Source organism: Carassius carassius, chromosome 10 (genome assembly GCF_963082965.1).
Source record: "Carassius carassius chromosome 10, fCarCar2.1, whole genome shotgun sequence".
Classification (NCBI taxonomy): Eukaryota; Metazoa; Chordata; class Actinopteri; order Cypriniformes; family Cyprinidae; genus Carassius; species Carassius carassius.
The window spans coordinates 18,937,294-18,951,916 of NC_081764.1; the positions used below are offsets into that span (position 1 = coordinate 18,937,294).

Consider the following 14,623-nt stretch of genomic DNA (forward strand, 5'->3'; position numbering starts at 1 on the left):
CGGATCTTAGTCTCACTGGACTCGGGAAATCATTATTTTAATGCACCATGAGGCACAGCATATATTAATTGTTGTATCCGAGGTAAAATATCGGAAGACATCTGTACCTCATCTACACTGTAAGCGAGATAAAACCCCGATCTCTCCAGTCATCGACGCAGCTTTTGCTCGTTCTTACCGGCAGCGTTCGCGAGACTCCAGAACTCTGCGCGTGGACAGTCTGTGAGCTCGCGCTTCACTGTGATCTGGGCCCAGACAGCAGCGTTGACTATAATATGAGCCTTCTAGTTTTGTCAGTGTAGATGGGGTGTAATGGTTCAGTCTGAGGTGCGAACGCCTTGGGGATTGAGCATCTCTTCTGTCACACGTAAGCGTGACTCCTTACTGTCTTCACAGGGATCCTCCCCGGTCAGGATGCGCTCGTGACGGTGCGACAGGGCTATTAAGATGCGCGTCGTTTTTGAAACGCAGGCAGTTGAGTAAACAAATCAATAGAAGCCGTGATCAACAAGCGGATTCCCGCGGTAATGTGAATGGCGAGACTGCTTGATAACTTGCGCTGCTCAAACTTGGTTGGAATATCATCCTACGACCGTCAACAACCTTTCAGTGGACGGTTCGTGAGACACCCCCAGCGTGCCTGAATGACACGTCCTTAGGAACCCACTGTTTTGTTAGAATCAAGGTAAGAGAGCGGTATAAGTTAAATGGATGGCTGACAGTAGCCTATATGAAAGCATATATATAGCCTAACTTTGCTCTTGGTTTTTTTTTTTTTTTTTGTCTTTGAAATATTCACTTTGTTCACGGACTGTAAGAGTACAGAACTATAAGCATGAATTCAGGTAGCTCACATAATTTCATTTAGGAATAGAAATGACAAATATTAGTGTATTGAGATTACATTTCAGGTTTGGTATCTTGCCATGGGCACATTTTGAGATATTGTTGAGAAAATGCATTAAATCACTAAGATGTTTGACTAAAAGCAGAAGATCAAGCAAAAGTCTCTATATTCTCCTTCATGTGTCTAGAAACATTAAATGGATAGTTAGTTCGCATTAATGGGCATTAATGAAATGTATCTCATTCTTGTGTTCTTCCAAACCTGTATGACTGACTTTCTTCCTTAGAATGTAAAACATTTACATTTACATTTATACTTTTGGCTGATATTTTTATCCAAAAGTGATTTACATTGCATTCCAGTTACACATTTTACATTTCACCAGTTCTTGCTTCCCCTGGGAATTGAACCCATGACCTTGGTAGTGCCATGCTCTACTGTTTAAACTACAGGAAAGCTCTAAAGAATATGCCTGTTTTTCTTTTTTTAAGGAATGGAAGTCAACTGTAACTAAAACACAATTCTTTAAAATATCTTCTTTAGTGTTCTGCCGAAAAAGGAAAGCCATACAGGTTTGAAACAACACAAGGTTATGATATTAGAATTTTCATGCTTGGATGAGCTATGTTTTATCTTAAGGGAACTATCCCTTTAAAGAGGTCTCATTTGGGATTTTTCTTTCCCATGTGTTTGCTCCCGGAAGAATACAGTTTCCATCACTGATCATTAATTGAGCAACGTTCTGCACCAGACAGCAGAGTGATCAGTTTCCAGCAAAATCATAGTAATTGCCTGGACTTCGCTGTCCACTCAAGTGGTGCTGAAATCAGTTCCTCAGGCAGTCTCAGGATAACTGTTATGTGTATGTACCTACAAAGCTTTGAACATAACGGTCAAACATTAGGTACTCTGAGTCTGTGCTTTTTCTTAAAACGTAGCATCCTTTGAAGTCTTAGACTTGAAAACAATCACTTCAAGTTTTGTTCCTAAGTATGTAATTCTTTCGTAAAATGTTGAATGCAAACATTTCTAAAGAAGAATATTGTAAGAGGGGGTCTCTGCAACTGCTGGAATGCTGGGATGCTCTCATTTAACAGGGTATGAATCTTTCCATAAATGTATTGCTTTAAAATTAGCTGAAGCCTGCGGACACGACACCCTCTTTCTGATGAATTGTATAACTCTATCAAGCAGAGAGTAATGTGAGAATTGATTTTACACCAGGATGGACAGGCCCTTGTGATTGAACAGACCAGACTGCTTTTTATCATATCCTCCATTTATGGTGAAGAATAACTGCCTCTGGTCTCTCTGTATGGCTTTTAGGAGTCTGGACTCAGATTTCACTACGTTGCTTCCGGGGAACGAGGAAAGCCACTTATGCTGTTTCTGCATGGATTCCCTGAGTTTTGGTGAGACTCAAACACACAGACACACACACACACACACACACAGACTCACAAGGGAAACACTTCTGTACTGGCATGCTGCCAGGCACAGATCGGAAATATGTTGTTGTGGAATCAGTCCACATTATACACATGGAGTCATAAATACTGTCTGACACTCAAACCTTTTTCAAAATGATTATGAAATGTAAATCGGGCGGTATTATGCATAGTACTTTTCTGAAATGTAATATGGAGTGTTGTGACTTGGGACCATGACGCTGTCTTTTCAGTGACTACAGAACTGCGATCAAGACAGGACTGTGCCTAATTATTGTGGCATGGCTCCTTTCTGCTTCACTGGCCAATCTACTGCTCCAGAATCAGTGATGAGCTCTTGGGCGAGTAGAGGAGACCTGGAGGACACCCTTCTCTTTTGACTTCTGCTCCACTTTAGTTTAGTGCATTCAAAAAGTGCAAGTCAAAGATTTCCCTCACTGCTGAGCAATAGAGAAATGTAGAGGTTGGAACAGGGTTTGTGTGTGTGCTAATTTAACGCTCATATATTCTAACAGATTGAGTTTGGGTCCTGAGAGTCTCTGCTGCACTGTCTCATCAGAACCATATAGGCTTCTTTCTTCTGCTTTTCCTCAACGTTCTTCCTCTCCCTCTTTCTTCTCATTCTTTAAAGACACATCATCACGAGTTAGGGAGAGCTACTACTGTGACAGGGTTTAGTAATAAAATTCAACAGAAGATTACATGCCAAACTAGTTTCAGGGTTCTTTCAATCCATAAAATGGATTTTGCCTTTTTAATTTAAAGCGCTAACCAGTCTTTCAGACTTTTGCCAAAATATTTTTCAGTTCAAATAATTATGATTTGTATGATTACTGTAAATAAAAAAAAGAAATCATCCATTCCCACATCTAAATTAGGTCAGTCCAATGAATTCTCACCTTCCACAAGGTCTTTTGGGCTTAACTTGTGGAACCCCCTAAAATATAAAGTTAGCTATAATTATATTAATTTTGGAATATATATATATATATATATATATATATATATATATATATATATTTGTTGTATTATTTTAAATTTTAAGAATATTAAGTCCTTGACCTTGATTCATTTCTAGGATAAATAGGAAGTTCAAAAGAACAGAATTTATTTGAATTAGAATTGTTTTGTTAAGTTATAAATGTCTTTCCTATGACTTTTGCTCCATTTATTAAAAATTATTATTGACCCCAAAATGTTTGAATGGTAGTATATAAAACTGAAAAGAAATATGAAACTATGACTATTAATTCAATAAAATAATTGTGATTAATTAATTAATTCATTCATTCTATTTACTTTTCCATGGAGTCAGCTCTATACTATCTTAAGAATAAAAGGAAATAACAATGTAGAACAGAGAGAGTTGATCTAAATTTGTATTCTAAAAATGTATTGTGTAACCTTTAGAGTTTTATACTAAATATTTCTCAAAGATCTCCCCCTTGTTTTGCCAGGTTCTCCTGGCGTCACCAGCTGAGGGAATTTAAGAGCGAGCTCCGTGTTGTGGCGGTGGATATGCGAGGCTACGGAGAATCTGACCTGCCGTCCTCCACTGAGAGCTACCGACTGGACTACCTTGTCACTGACATCAAGGACATTGTGGAGTATCTGGGTAAGAACAGACTGCCTCTATTATCTCAGGTCTATATCCATTTCACATTCCTGTGAAATTTCATGTTTCTTGCCAAGGCCACAGTTCCATTTTAAAACTGAATGTTGAATGTAAATTAAAATTTTGACATTCAAATTGAAAATACTGGAGCTCTGCACAAAAAAAGAAAGAAAAAAAAAGAAAGAAATTTATGTTTTAATAATTTGTTCCTGTGTTTTAGGTAAATATTGACAATGTTGTACATATTATTTGCTCCTTTCAATTTAGTTAAATTAAAATAATAATAATTAGAAACATTTAAATGAATGAACAGATTCATAAAAGTGGCCACGGATTGATAAGTAAACGATTCCTTTTTTTTTCATGTCATGTGTACGGCTTTCAAATTAAAGATCAAAGGCCATGGTGCTCATTTGGAAAATATGATTTTTAGTGATGCGTGGGTCGTCTCATAACCAGCGGGTTTGGCCAGGTCATTAAAAACAAAATAAAAAAATCCATGTAAGTTTCGTGAAATTCCCTATAGCCTATATCAGCGGTTCTCAATTCCAGTCCTCGCGCCCCACTGCTCTGCACATTTTGTAAGTTTCTCTTATTGCTTCAGACATTTACATTTATTCATTTAGCAGACGCTATTATCCAAAGCGACTTACAGATGAAGACAGTGGAAGCAATCAAAAACAACAAAAAGAGCAATGATATATAAGTGCTATAACAAGTCTCAGTTAGGTTAACACAGTACACGTAGAATGGGATTTTAAATAATATAATAAATAAAAAGAAAACAGATAGAATAAAAAAAAGAATAGAGCAAGCTAGTTAGAGGTCTTTACACATACACACACGCACACATATACAATTGCATAATAAATGAAAAGAAAATAGAATACAAAAAGATTAGAAAGGTAGTTAGATTTTTTTTAAGAATAGAATTAGAATAGTGAGTGTTAAAGTTAGAGGGTCAAATAAAGATGGAAGAGATATGTTTTTAGCCGATTCTTGAAGATGGCTAAGGACTCAGCTGCTCGGATTGAGTTGGGGAGGTCATTCCACCAGGAGGGAACATTTAATTTAAAAGTCCTTAAAAGTGACTCTGTGCTTCTTTGGGATGGCACAATCAAGCGACGTTCTCTTGCAGAACGCAAGCTTCTAGAGGGTCAGAAGTCTGAAGTAATACATTTAGGTAAATGGGTGCAGAGTCAGTGCTAGTTTTGTAGGCAAACATCAATGCCTTGAATTTTATGCGAGCAGCTATTGGAAGCCAGTGCAAATTGATAAACAGAGGTGTGACGTGTATTCTTTTTGGCTCATTAAAAATTAATCTTGCTGCCGCATTCTGAATTAATTGTAAAGGTTTGATAGAATTGGCTGGAAGACCTGCCAAGAGGGCATTGCAATAGTCCAGCCTGGACAGAACAAGAGCTTGAACAAGGAGTTGTGGAGCATGTTCCGAAAGAAAGGGCTTGATCTTTTTGATGTTGAATAAAGCAAATCTGCAGGATTTGACAGTTTTAGCAATGTGGTCTGAGAAAGTCAGCTGATCATTAATCATAACTCCAAGGCTTCTAGCTGTTTTTGAAGGAGTTATGGTTGATGTGCCTAACTTTATGGTGAAATTGTGATGAAACGATGGGTTTGCTGGAATCACAAGCAGTTCTGTCTCGGCAAGGTTGAGTTGAAGGTGATGGAATAGCTACCATCGGATCATCAGGATGGAATGAGAGGTAGAGTTGAGTGTCATCAGCATAGCAGTCGTATGAAAAGCCATGATTCTGACTAACAGAACCTAATGATGCCATGTAGACAGAGAAGAGAAGTTGTCCAAGAACTGAGCCCTGAGGCACCCCAGTAGTTAGATGTTGTGACTTGGACACCACACCTCTCCAAGATACTTTGAAGGACCTATCTGATAGGTAAGACTCAAACCATTGAAGTGTGGTTCCTGAGATGCCCTTTGCCAGTAGGGTTGATAGGAGGATCTGGTGGTTAACCATGTCAAAAGCAGCGGACAGATCAAGCAGGATAAGTACTGAAGATTTGGATTCTGCTCTTGCCAGTCTTAGAGCTTCAACAACTGAGAGCAAGGCCGTCTCAGTTGAATGTCCACTTCTGAAGCCAGATTGGTTGCTGTCAAGGAGATTGTTGTGTGTGAGAAATGTAGAGACTTGTTTGAACACAGCTCAAGTGTTTTTGCAATGAAAGGAAGAAGGGAAACTGGTCTGTAGTTCTCTAAAAGAGATGGGTTGAGGTTGGGTTTCTTAAGTAGTGGAGTTATACGTGCCTGTCTAAATGATGAGGGAAAAACACCAGTGTGAAGGGAAGTGTTGATGATGTGAGTGAGTGCAGGTACAACTGCAGGAGAAATGGCTTGAAGGAGATGAGATGGAATAGGATCAAGCGGGCAAGTAGTAGGGTGATTAGAAAGGATGAGTTTTGAGACTTCTGCCTCAGAGAGTGAAGAGAAGGATGTAAATGAGTGTAAGTTTGCTGGTGAAATGAGCTTGACTGATTGTGGTGTGGAAAATTGTGCACTAATGTGTTTAATTCTTTTAATGAAAAACATTGCAAAGTCGTCAGCTATTAGAGATGAAGCAGGAGGGGGAGGAGGAGGACAAAGAAGTGAGGAATTTTTTTTTTAAAAGCATGCAAGAGTTAGATGAATTGTTAATTTTGTTATGGTAGTTTGTCATTTTAGCAGTGGAGACATTAGCAGAGAAAGAAGATAGGAGTGACTGATACACAATAAGGTCAGTAGTATTTTTGGACTTGCGCCACACCCTTTCAGCAGCTCTAAGCTTAGAACAGTGTTCGCATAGAACATCAGATAACCAAGGGGCAGAAGGGGTGTTACGGGCTTTATTTATGATCAGATTATTATTTGTTATTATTATGTTATCATTATTATTATTATTATTTGTTCTATTCGAACATATGTGCCCTGCCAAGTGGACATCACAGGATATCCCGCCATGATTCCAGTTCGAAGCATACGTATATGTTCCATTCAAAGTGCATTGAAGTGTGGGAGACGTGAATTTAAATTGTATTGATTTACAGAGGTATATGATGTCACACTTGTTCGTGTGTGCATATGGACGTTGAATGAATGAATGTTCCGAAGTGAAGTAAACTTCAACAGATTTCCCCTGCTCAGGGAGTAGGGAGCAGTAAACACTGTGTAGAGACCATGTCAATCGGAACACAGTTCATGCACGGAGCTCAATTCTAATTTGCTGATTATCTGAATTAGGTGTGTTAACAAATAGAGACACACAATATGTTTAGAGCAGTCGGGACGAGGAATGGAATTGAGAACCACTGGCCTATATTAAATATTTGAAATATCTATTTTCATATTTTTTTAGGTTCTTTGATAAGGTTACAATACGAAGGCCTACGTAGCAACGTAACTTGTGTGATCTCCAGGAGACCACCAGGAGAGATCAGACGTCAGCTTCTTATTCTCTATCACAATTGTGTATTTATTGAACATATTTTATCTGTCATAAGTCTCGTCTCGAGAGTTTAGCTCCACGCATATCTTCAAAATATAATAATGATTTTTGTTCGGGAGCTTTTAAAAAAATAGAGAGCGTCTGCGCTGCGGATCATTTCAGAAAGATAACAGCTATAACACCAGCATTAAACACTTTATAAAAGAAGTTGAGCTCAAAACTCACTTTCAGTCAGCAGCGAGTGTTTGAACTAACTTGATCCGATGTGGATTATATTCACATGAAAAAGACAGAAATATTTTAAGCGATGTAAAAGACTATGCACGCTAAACATGTTACCATACTAAACATGGTAAATATGACCGCTTGAAGAAATCAGATGTCAGCTTCTTATTCTTTATCACAATCGTGTATTTATTTAGTAACTTATATCACAAGGTCGTCTCGAGAGTTTAGCTCCACCTTGCCTATCATAAAAAAATAGAGATATTATCATTCATTCTAAATGTGACTACAAATAAACAGAAACAGACTCGACTGAATAAGCAGGCTATAAGCATTAAAAATAAATGAATAAAATAGCAATGTGTATTTATGTGTGATTAATTTTGAGTCCTGATAAATTTAATCATTATGATCAATGTATCACTTATTCTATAGTTAAAACATCGATGCTTTTGAGTTTGAATATTTAACAAAGCATGCAAACAAACAGCCGCTTTTATCATGTTCCTGTGTGATCGCGCATGTTCCAGTGATTTATTTCTTATTAGTTTTCAGATAACTTCTCGTAGTTGCTGAAATGATGAGGTTGCATGACATTGTTTATGAGAGGCGTGTAAAGGGCGTGTTTTAGTGACGGGCAGCGGAGCTTCGGGCCCTGACTGTGGAAACGCTGCGCTATTCTGGCCTCGAGGCTACTGGCCCAAGGCTATGAGCCCCGCCCGGCCCGCTTTAAGCCCTGGCTCGCACTGGCCCGACTGTGGAAATGCGGCTAATTTTATTTTAAAACGCGCTACCGGGGAAGGCGGATTAATGTGAGAATAAAACACAGGCTTGACTTTAGACTAGGGCTGTGAATCTTTGGCAAGGCAGCGATTCGATTTCGATTTATAGGTTTTCGATTCGATTCAAGAGCAATTTTTGCAAATTTAGAACGATTCAATTAGATTCGATTCACAATTAAATTCGATTCGATTCGATTATAACGATTCGATTCTGCATTCTTTAAGTGCATTCATGGGATTATTTAAATGCTTCTACTAAATTCTTTAAAAGCTCAGTCAGGGGGCAAATTACAGTAGCATTTATAAAAAAACTTTTGTCCATTGTTAAATGATAGTTTAATGATGCGACATGACATACGTAAAAATGTATGTAAGCCAAGTTTTTAAAAAAGAGCTTAAAGAGTATTATGTATAAGCTAATATTTTGTCACACCAGGGGCGTAGCCATAATTTCAGAAGTGACAGAAATGTCTAATACAATCATTTTATGTATGTAGCCTATATAATATTAATAATAATAATAATAATTATTATAATTATTATTTTTTTTTATAAGGAATTATCTTCTTTTTTAATTACTTTTAATTAGCTGTAATAAATCAAATACACTGCTGGACAATAATCAATCATTTGTAATCGATATTTTTTTCCTAATGGCAATTTTATGATTGTTTTATATACTAGGCTACATTTAATTAGCAATTATTTAAATTTTCTGCACAGAATAACGTAGAAAATATACTTTATAGTTTCTGTACTGTACTGTAATAAATGTCAATTAGCACTGCATCATTCATAAATTGTTTGTGGGTTTTTTTTTTTGTTTCATCAGTTCATTCTGCTTTTATTCAGTTTAGCTGCAGATATAGCCTGGCACGTCTATGAGAGCGAGATCGCTTTTCAGTGTGAAAACATCTTCATCTCTATTTAACTTTTCCTCTCCATCAGCGAATGATTGTGAGAGAAAATGCGCCAGATGTCTGTTTGCTAATGAAACAAACGCTAGGCTACTTTCATGCATATTATCAGATAAATCTCGTGCTCTTATTTCAAGGTCGTTGTTAATGCTGTGGATAATTTTAAAAGTTTCCTTCGTATATTCGGTTCATCCGCATTGTTTAAACACATTTATCATTCAGTGGAACTGTGCGTATGATTTAGACACTTACATTTCTGCTCCGTCCATGCAATAAATACAGCTGTCGACGGCTCCGGTAACTCCGTCGGTAAGATGCAGAGAGCCATTGACAAACTACAGAAAAGTAAAACTACTTCACGTTAGCATTACTGGCCACGAGTCCTATAGATCACACATCAGAGACGAACGGAGCGAGAGCGCAATCCTGTGACAGTCTCAGGCGGTAAACAGTGGAGCGCGTGAAGGACAGATAAGAGGCACGATTCACGAACACTCTTCAAGGTCTCCATTAATTCATGCGTGTAGTAATTTAATGTGTATACATTTTGAAAGCATTGAATCGCTATAGAAATCGGGATTCATTCGATTCTTAGCATTTTGAATCGATTACTGTCCAAGATCGGCGATTCACGATTCAAAAATCATGTTTCTGTCACAGTGTCTGGGTTGTGTCCCTGGGTTTCCACTAGATGTCCTCCTTTCTCACGGTGTCTGTCACCTTATCACTTCCTGTCTCCTTATTTGGTCACCTTCCTCCTTGTTTAGGTAATTGATTGTTCCCCACCTGTCTCCTGTTTCCCCATCATCCTTTTGTGTATGTTTCATGCTTTCCGTAGTCTTGCCCTTGCCGTGTGTTATTGTCTGTTTTCATGTTGTTTGGATATTCTGGTTTTGACCCTGCCTGGACTGTTTATGCTTTTTGGATTGCCCCTAAATAAACCGCATACCTGCATTTGGATCTCTCCGTGTTTCTTGAATCCCCTTCGTGACAGAAGGACTCCGTCACACTGAGATCCAGCGGTATGTCTTTTTTCCGTTCCCCAGCCAAGATGGCGGAGCGGAGAGCGAAGTATCTCCGGCTGATCGCCCTCTGCCAAGAGGGCAATGAGGTGGGTGCCCTGGCACAGGTGTTCTGGTCCCTGGCCGAGGGCATGGGCTACAATGATGCGGCCCTCAAGGACTATTTTAATGGCGGGCTGGATGATCCAGTGTCTCAGGAGGAGATGGCGGAGTTAGAGACACTGGAATTCTGGGCATTCGTGCGCTACCTGCAGCATCGGCTTCGGTGGGATGCCCCAGCCACTCCTGTCTCTTCCGCCAAGTTGGCCGCCAGCCCAGCGCCACAGCACAAGATGGCCGCCAGCTTGGAGCCACAGCACAAGATGGCCGACTCAACGCCTGAGTCTCCAGACAAGGTGTCACCGACTCGCCAACATAGAGGGCGGAGGAGGAGGAGACAGGCGTCTACCGTTCCTCAAAGCCCAGAGGACGTTCCCGAGGCGGTGCCCGATGCTGTTCCGGAGACCGAGGTGGTGCCCGATGCTGTTCCGGAGGCCGAGGCGGTGCCCGATGCTGTTCCGGAGGCCGAGGCGGTGCCCGATGCTGTTCCGGAGGCCGAGGCGGTGCCCGATGCTGTTCCGGAGGCCGAGGCGGTGCACGATGCTGTTCCGGAGGCCGAGGCGGTGCCCGATGCCGAGGCGGTGCCCGATGCTGTTCCGGAGGCCGAGGCGGTGCCCGATGCTGTTCCGGAGGCCGAGGCGGTGCCCGATGCTGTTCCGGAGGCCGAGGCGGTGCCCGATGCCGAGGCGGTGCCCGATGCCGTTCCGGAGGCCGAGGCGGTGCCCGATGCCGAGGCGGTGCCCGATGCTGTTCCGGAGGCCGAGCCGGTGCCCTATGCTGTTCCGGAGGCCGAGGCGGTGCCCGATGCTGTTCCGGAGGCCGAGGCGGTGCCCGATGCTGTTCCGGAGGCCGAGGCGGTGCATGATGCTGTTCCGGAGGCCGAGGCGGTGCCCGATGCCGAGGCGGTGCCCGATGCTGTTCCGGAGGCCGAGGCGGTGCCCGATGCGGTTCCGGAGGCCGAGGCTGTTCCGGAGGCCGAGGCGGGGCCGGAGGCCGAGGCGGTGCCCGATGCTGTTCCGGAGGCCGAGGCGGTGCCCGATGCTGTTCCGGAGGCCGAGGCGGTGCCCGATGCTGTTCCGAAGGCCGAGGCGGTGCCCGATGCCGTTCCGGAGGCCGAGGCGGTGCCCGATGCCGTTCCGGAGGCCGAGGCGGTGCCCGATGCCGTTCCGGAGGCCGAGGCGGTGCCCGATGCCGAGGCGGTACCCGATGCCGAGGCGGTGCCCGATGCCGAGGCGGTGCCCGATGCTGTTCCGAAGGCCGAGGCGGTGCCCGATGCCGAGACGGTGCCCGATGCCGAGGCGGTGCCCGATGCTGTTCCGGAGGCCGAGGCGGTGCCCGGTGCTGTTCATTCTGCTTTTATTCAGTTTAGCTGCAGATATAGCCTGGCACGTCTATGAGAGCGAGATCGCTTTTCAGTGTGAAAACATCTTCATCTCTATTTAACTTTTCCTCTCCATCAGCGAATGATTGTGAGAGAAAATGCGCCAGATGTCTGTTTGCTAATGAAACAAACGCTAGGCTACTTTCATGCATATTATCAGATAAATCTCGTGCTCTTATTTCAAGGTCGTTGTTAATGCTGTGGATAATTTTAAAAGTTTCCTTCGTATATTCGGTTCATCCGCATTGTTTAAACACATTTATCATTCAGTGGAACTGTGCGTATGATTTAGACACTTACATTTCTGCTCCGTCCATGCAATAAATACAGCTGTCGACGGCTCCGGTAACTCCGTCGGTAAGATGCAGAGAGCCATTGACAAACTACAGAAAAGTAAAACTACTTCACGTTAGCATTACTGGCCACGAGTCCTATAGATCACACATCAGAGACGAACGGAGCGAGAGCGCAATCCTGTGACAGTCTCAGGCGGTAAACAGTGGAGCGCGTGAAGGACAGATAAGAGGCACGATTCACGAACACTCTTCAAGGTCTCCATTAATTCATGCGTGTAGTAATTTAATGTGTATACATTTTGAAAGCATTGAATCGCTATAGAAATCGGGATTCATTCGATTCTTAGCATTTTGAATCGATTACTGTCCAAGATCGGCGATTCACGATTCAAAAATCATGTTTCTGTCACAGTGTCTGGGTTGTGTCCCTGGGTTTCCACTAGATGTCCTCCTTTCTCACGGTGTCTGTCACCTTATCACTTCCTGTCTCCTTATTTGGTCACCTTCCTCCTTGTTTAGGTAATTGATTGTTCCCCACCTGTCTCCTGTTTCCCCATCATCCTTTTGTGTATGTTTCATGCTTTCCGTAGTCTTGCCCTTGCCGTGTGTTATTGTCTGTTTTCATGTTGTTTGGATATTCTGGTTTTGACCCTGCCTGGACTGTTTATGCTTTTTGGATTGCCCCTAAATAAACCGCATACCTGCATTTGGATCTCTCCGTGTTTCTTGAATCCCCTTCGTGACAGAAGGACTCCGTCACACTGAGATCCAGCGGTATGTCTTTTTTCCGTTCCCCAGCCAAGATGGCGGAGCGGAGAGCGAAGTATCTCCGGCTGATCGCCCTCTGCCAAGAGGGCAATGAGGTGGGTGCCCTGGCACAGGTGTTCTGGTCCCTGGCCGAGGGCATGGGCTACAATGATGCGGCCCTCAAGGACTATTTTAATGGCGGGCTGGATGATCCAGTGTCTCAGGAGGAGATGGCGGAGTTAGAGACACTGGAATTCTGGGCATTCGTGCGCTACCTGCAGCATCGGCTTCGGTGGGATGCCCCAGCCACTCCTGTCTCTTCCGCCAAGTTGGCCGCCAGCCCAGCGCCACAGCACAAGATGGCCGCCAGCTTGGAGCCACAGCACAAGATGGCCGACTCAACGCCTGAGTCTCCAGACAAGGTGTCACCGACTCGCCAACATAGAGGGCGGAGGAGGAGGAGACAGGCGTCTACCGTTCCTCAAAGCCCAGAGGACGTTCCCGAGGCGGTGCCCGATGCTGTTCCGGAGACCGAGGTGGTGCCCGATGCTGTTCCGGAGGCCGAGGCGGTGCCCGATGCTGTTCCGGAGGCCGAGGCGGTGCCCGATGCTGTTCCGGAGGCCGAGGCGGTGCCCGATGCTGTTCCGGAGGCCGAGGCGGTGCACGATGCTGTTCCGGAGGCCGAGGCGGTGCCCGATGCCGAGGCGGTGCCCGATGCTGTTCCGGAGGCCGAGGCGGTGCCCGATGCTGTTCCGGAGGCCGAGGCGGTGCCCGATGCTGTTCCGGAGGCCGAGGCGGTGCCCGATGCCGAGGCGGTGCCCGATGCCGTTCCGGAGGCCGAGGCGGTGCCCGATGCCGAGGCGGTGCCCGATGCTGTTCCGGAGGCCGAGCCGGTGCCCTATGCTGTTCCGGAGGCCGAGGCGGTGCCCGATGCTGTTCCGGAGGCCGAGGCGGTGCCCGATGCTGTTCCGGAGGCCGAGGCGGTGCATGATGCTGTTCCGGAGGCCGAGGCGGTGCCCGATGCCGAGGCGGTGCCCGATGCTGTTCCGGAGGCCGAGGCGGTGCCCGATGCCGAGGCGGTGCCCGATGCGGTTCCGGAGGCCGAGGCTGTTCCGGAGGCCGAGGCGGGGCCGGAGGCCGAGGCGGTGCCCGATGCTGTTCCGGAGGCCGAGGCGGTGCCCGATGCTGTTCCGGAGGCCGAGGCGGTGCCCGATGCTGTTCCGAAGGCCGAGGCGGTGCCCGATGCCGTTCCGGAGGCCGAGGCGGTGCCCGATGCCGTTCCGGAGGCCGAGGCGGTGCCCGATGCCGTTCCGGAGGCCGAGGCGGTGCCCGATGCCGAGGCGGTACCCGATGCCGAGGCGGTGCCCGATGCCGAGGCGGTGCCCGATGCTGTTCCGAAGGCCGAGGCGGTGCCCGATGCCGAGACGGTGCCCGATGCCGAGGCGGTGCCCGATGCTGTTCCGGAGGCCGAGGCGGTGCCCGGTGCTGTTCCGGAGGCCGAGGCGGTGCCCGATGCTGTTCCGGAGGCCGAGGCGGTGCCCGAGGCTGTTCCGGAGGCCGAGGCGGTGCCCGATGCTGTTCCGGAGGCCGAGGCGGTGCCCGATGCTGTTCCGGAGGCCGAGGCGGTGCCCGATGCCGAGGCGGTGCCCGATGCCGTTCCCGATGCGGTGCCCGAGACTGCTCCCGAGGCCGTGACCGAGGCAGTGCCCGAGTCCGTTCCAGAGGCGGTGCCCGAAGCCGAGGCGTCTCAAGTCTCCACAGGCAGTCCAGAGTCGAGGCAGGTTCCAGT

General features: G+C 45.3%; 1 pseudogene; it reads left to right on the forward strand.

The window, feature by feature from the left end:
- Positions 1 to 553: 553 nt before the first annotated feature.
- The window catches only part of LOC132152307 (epoxide hydrolase 4-like), a 30,279-nt pseudogene continuing 16,209 nt past the window's right edge, over positions 554 to 14,623 (forward strand).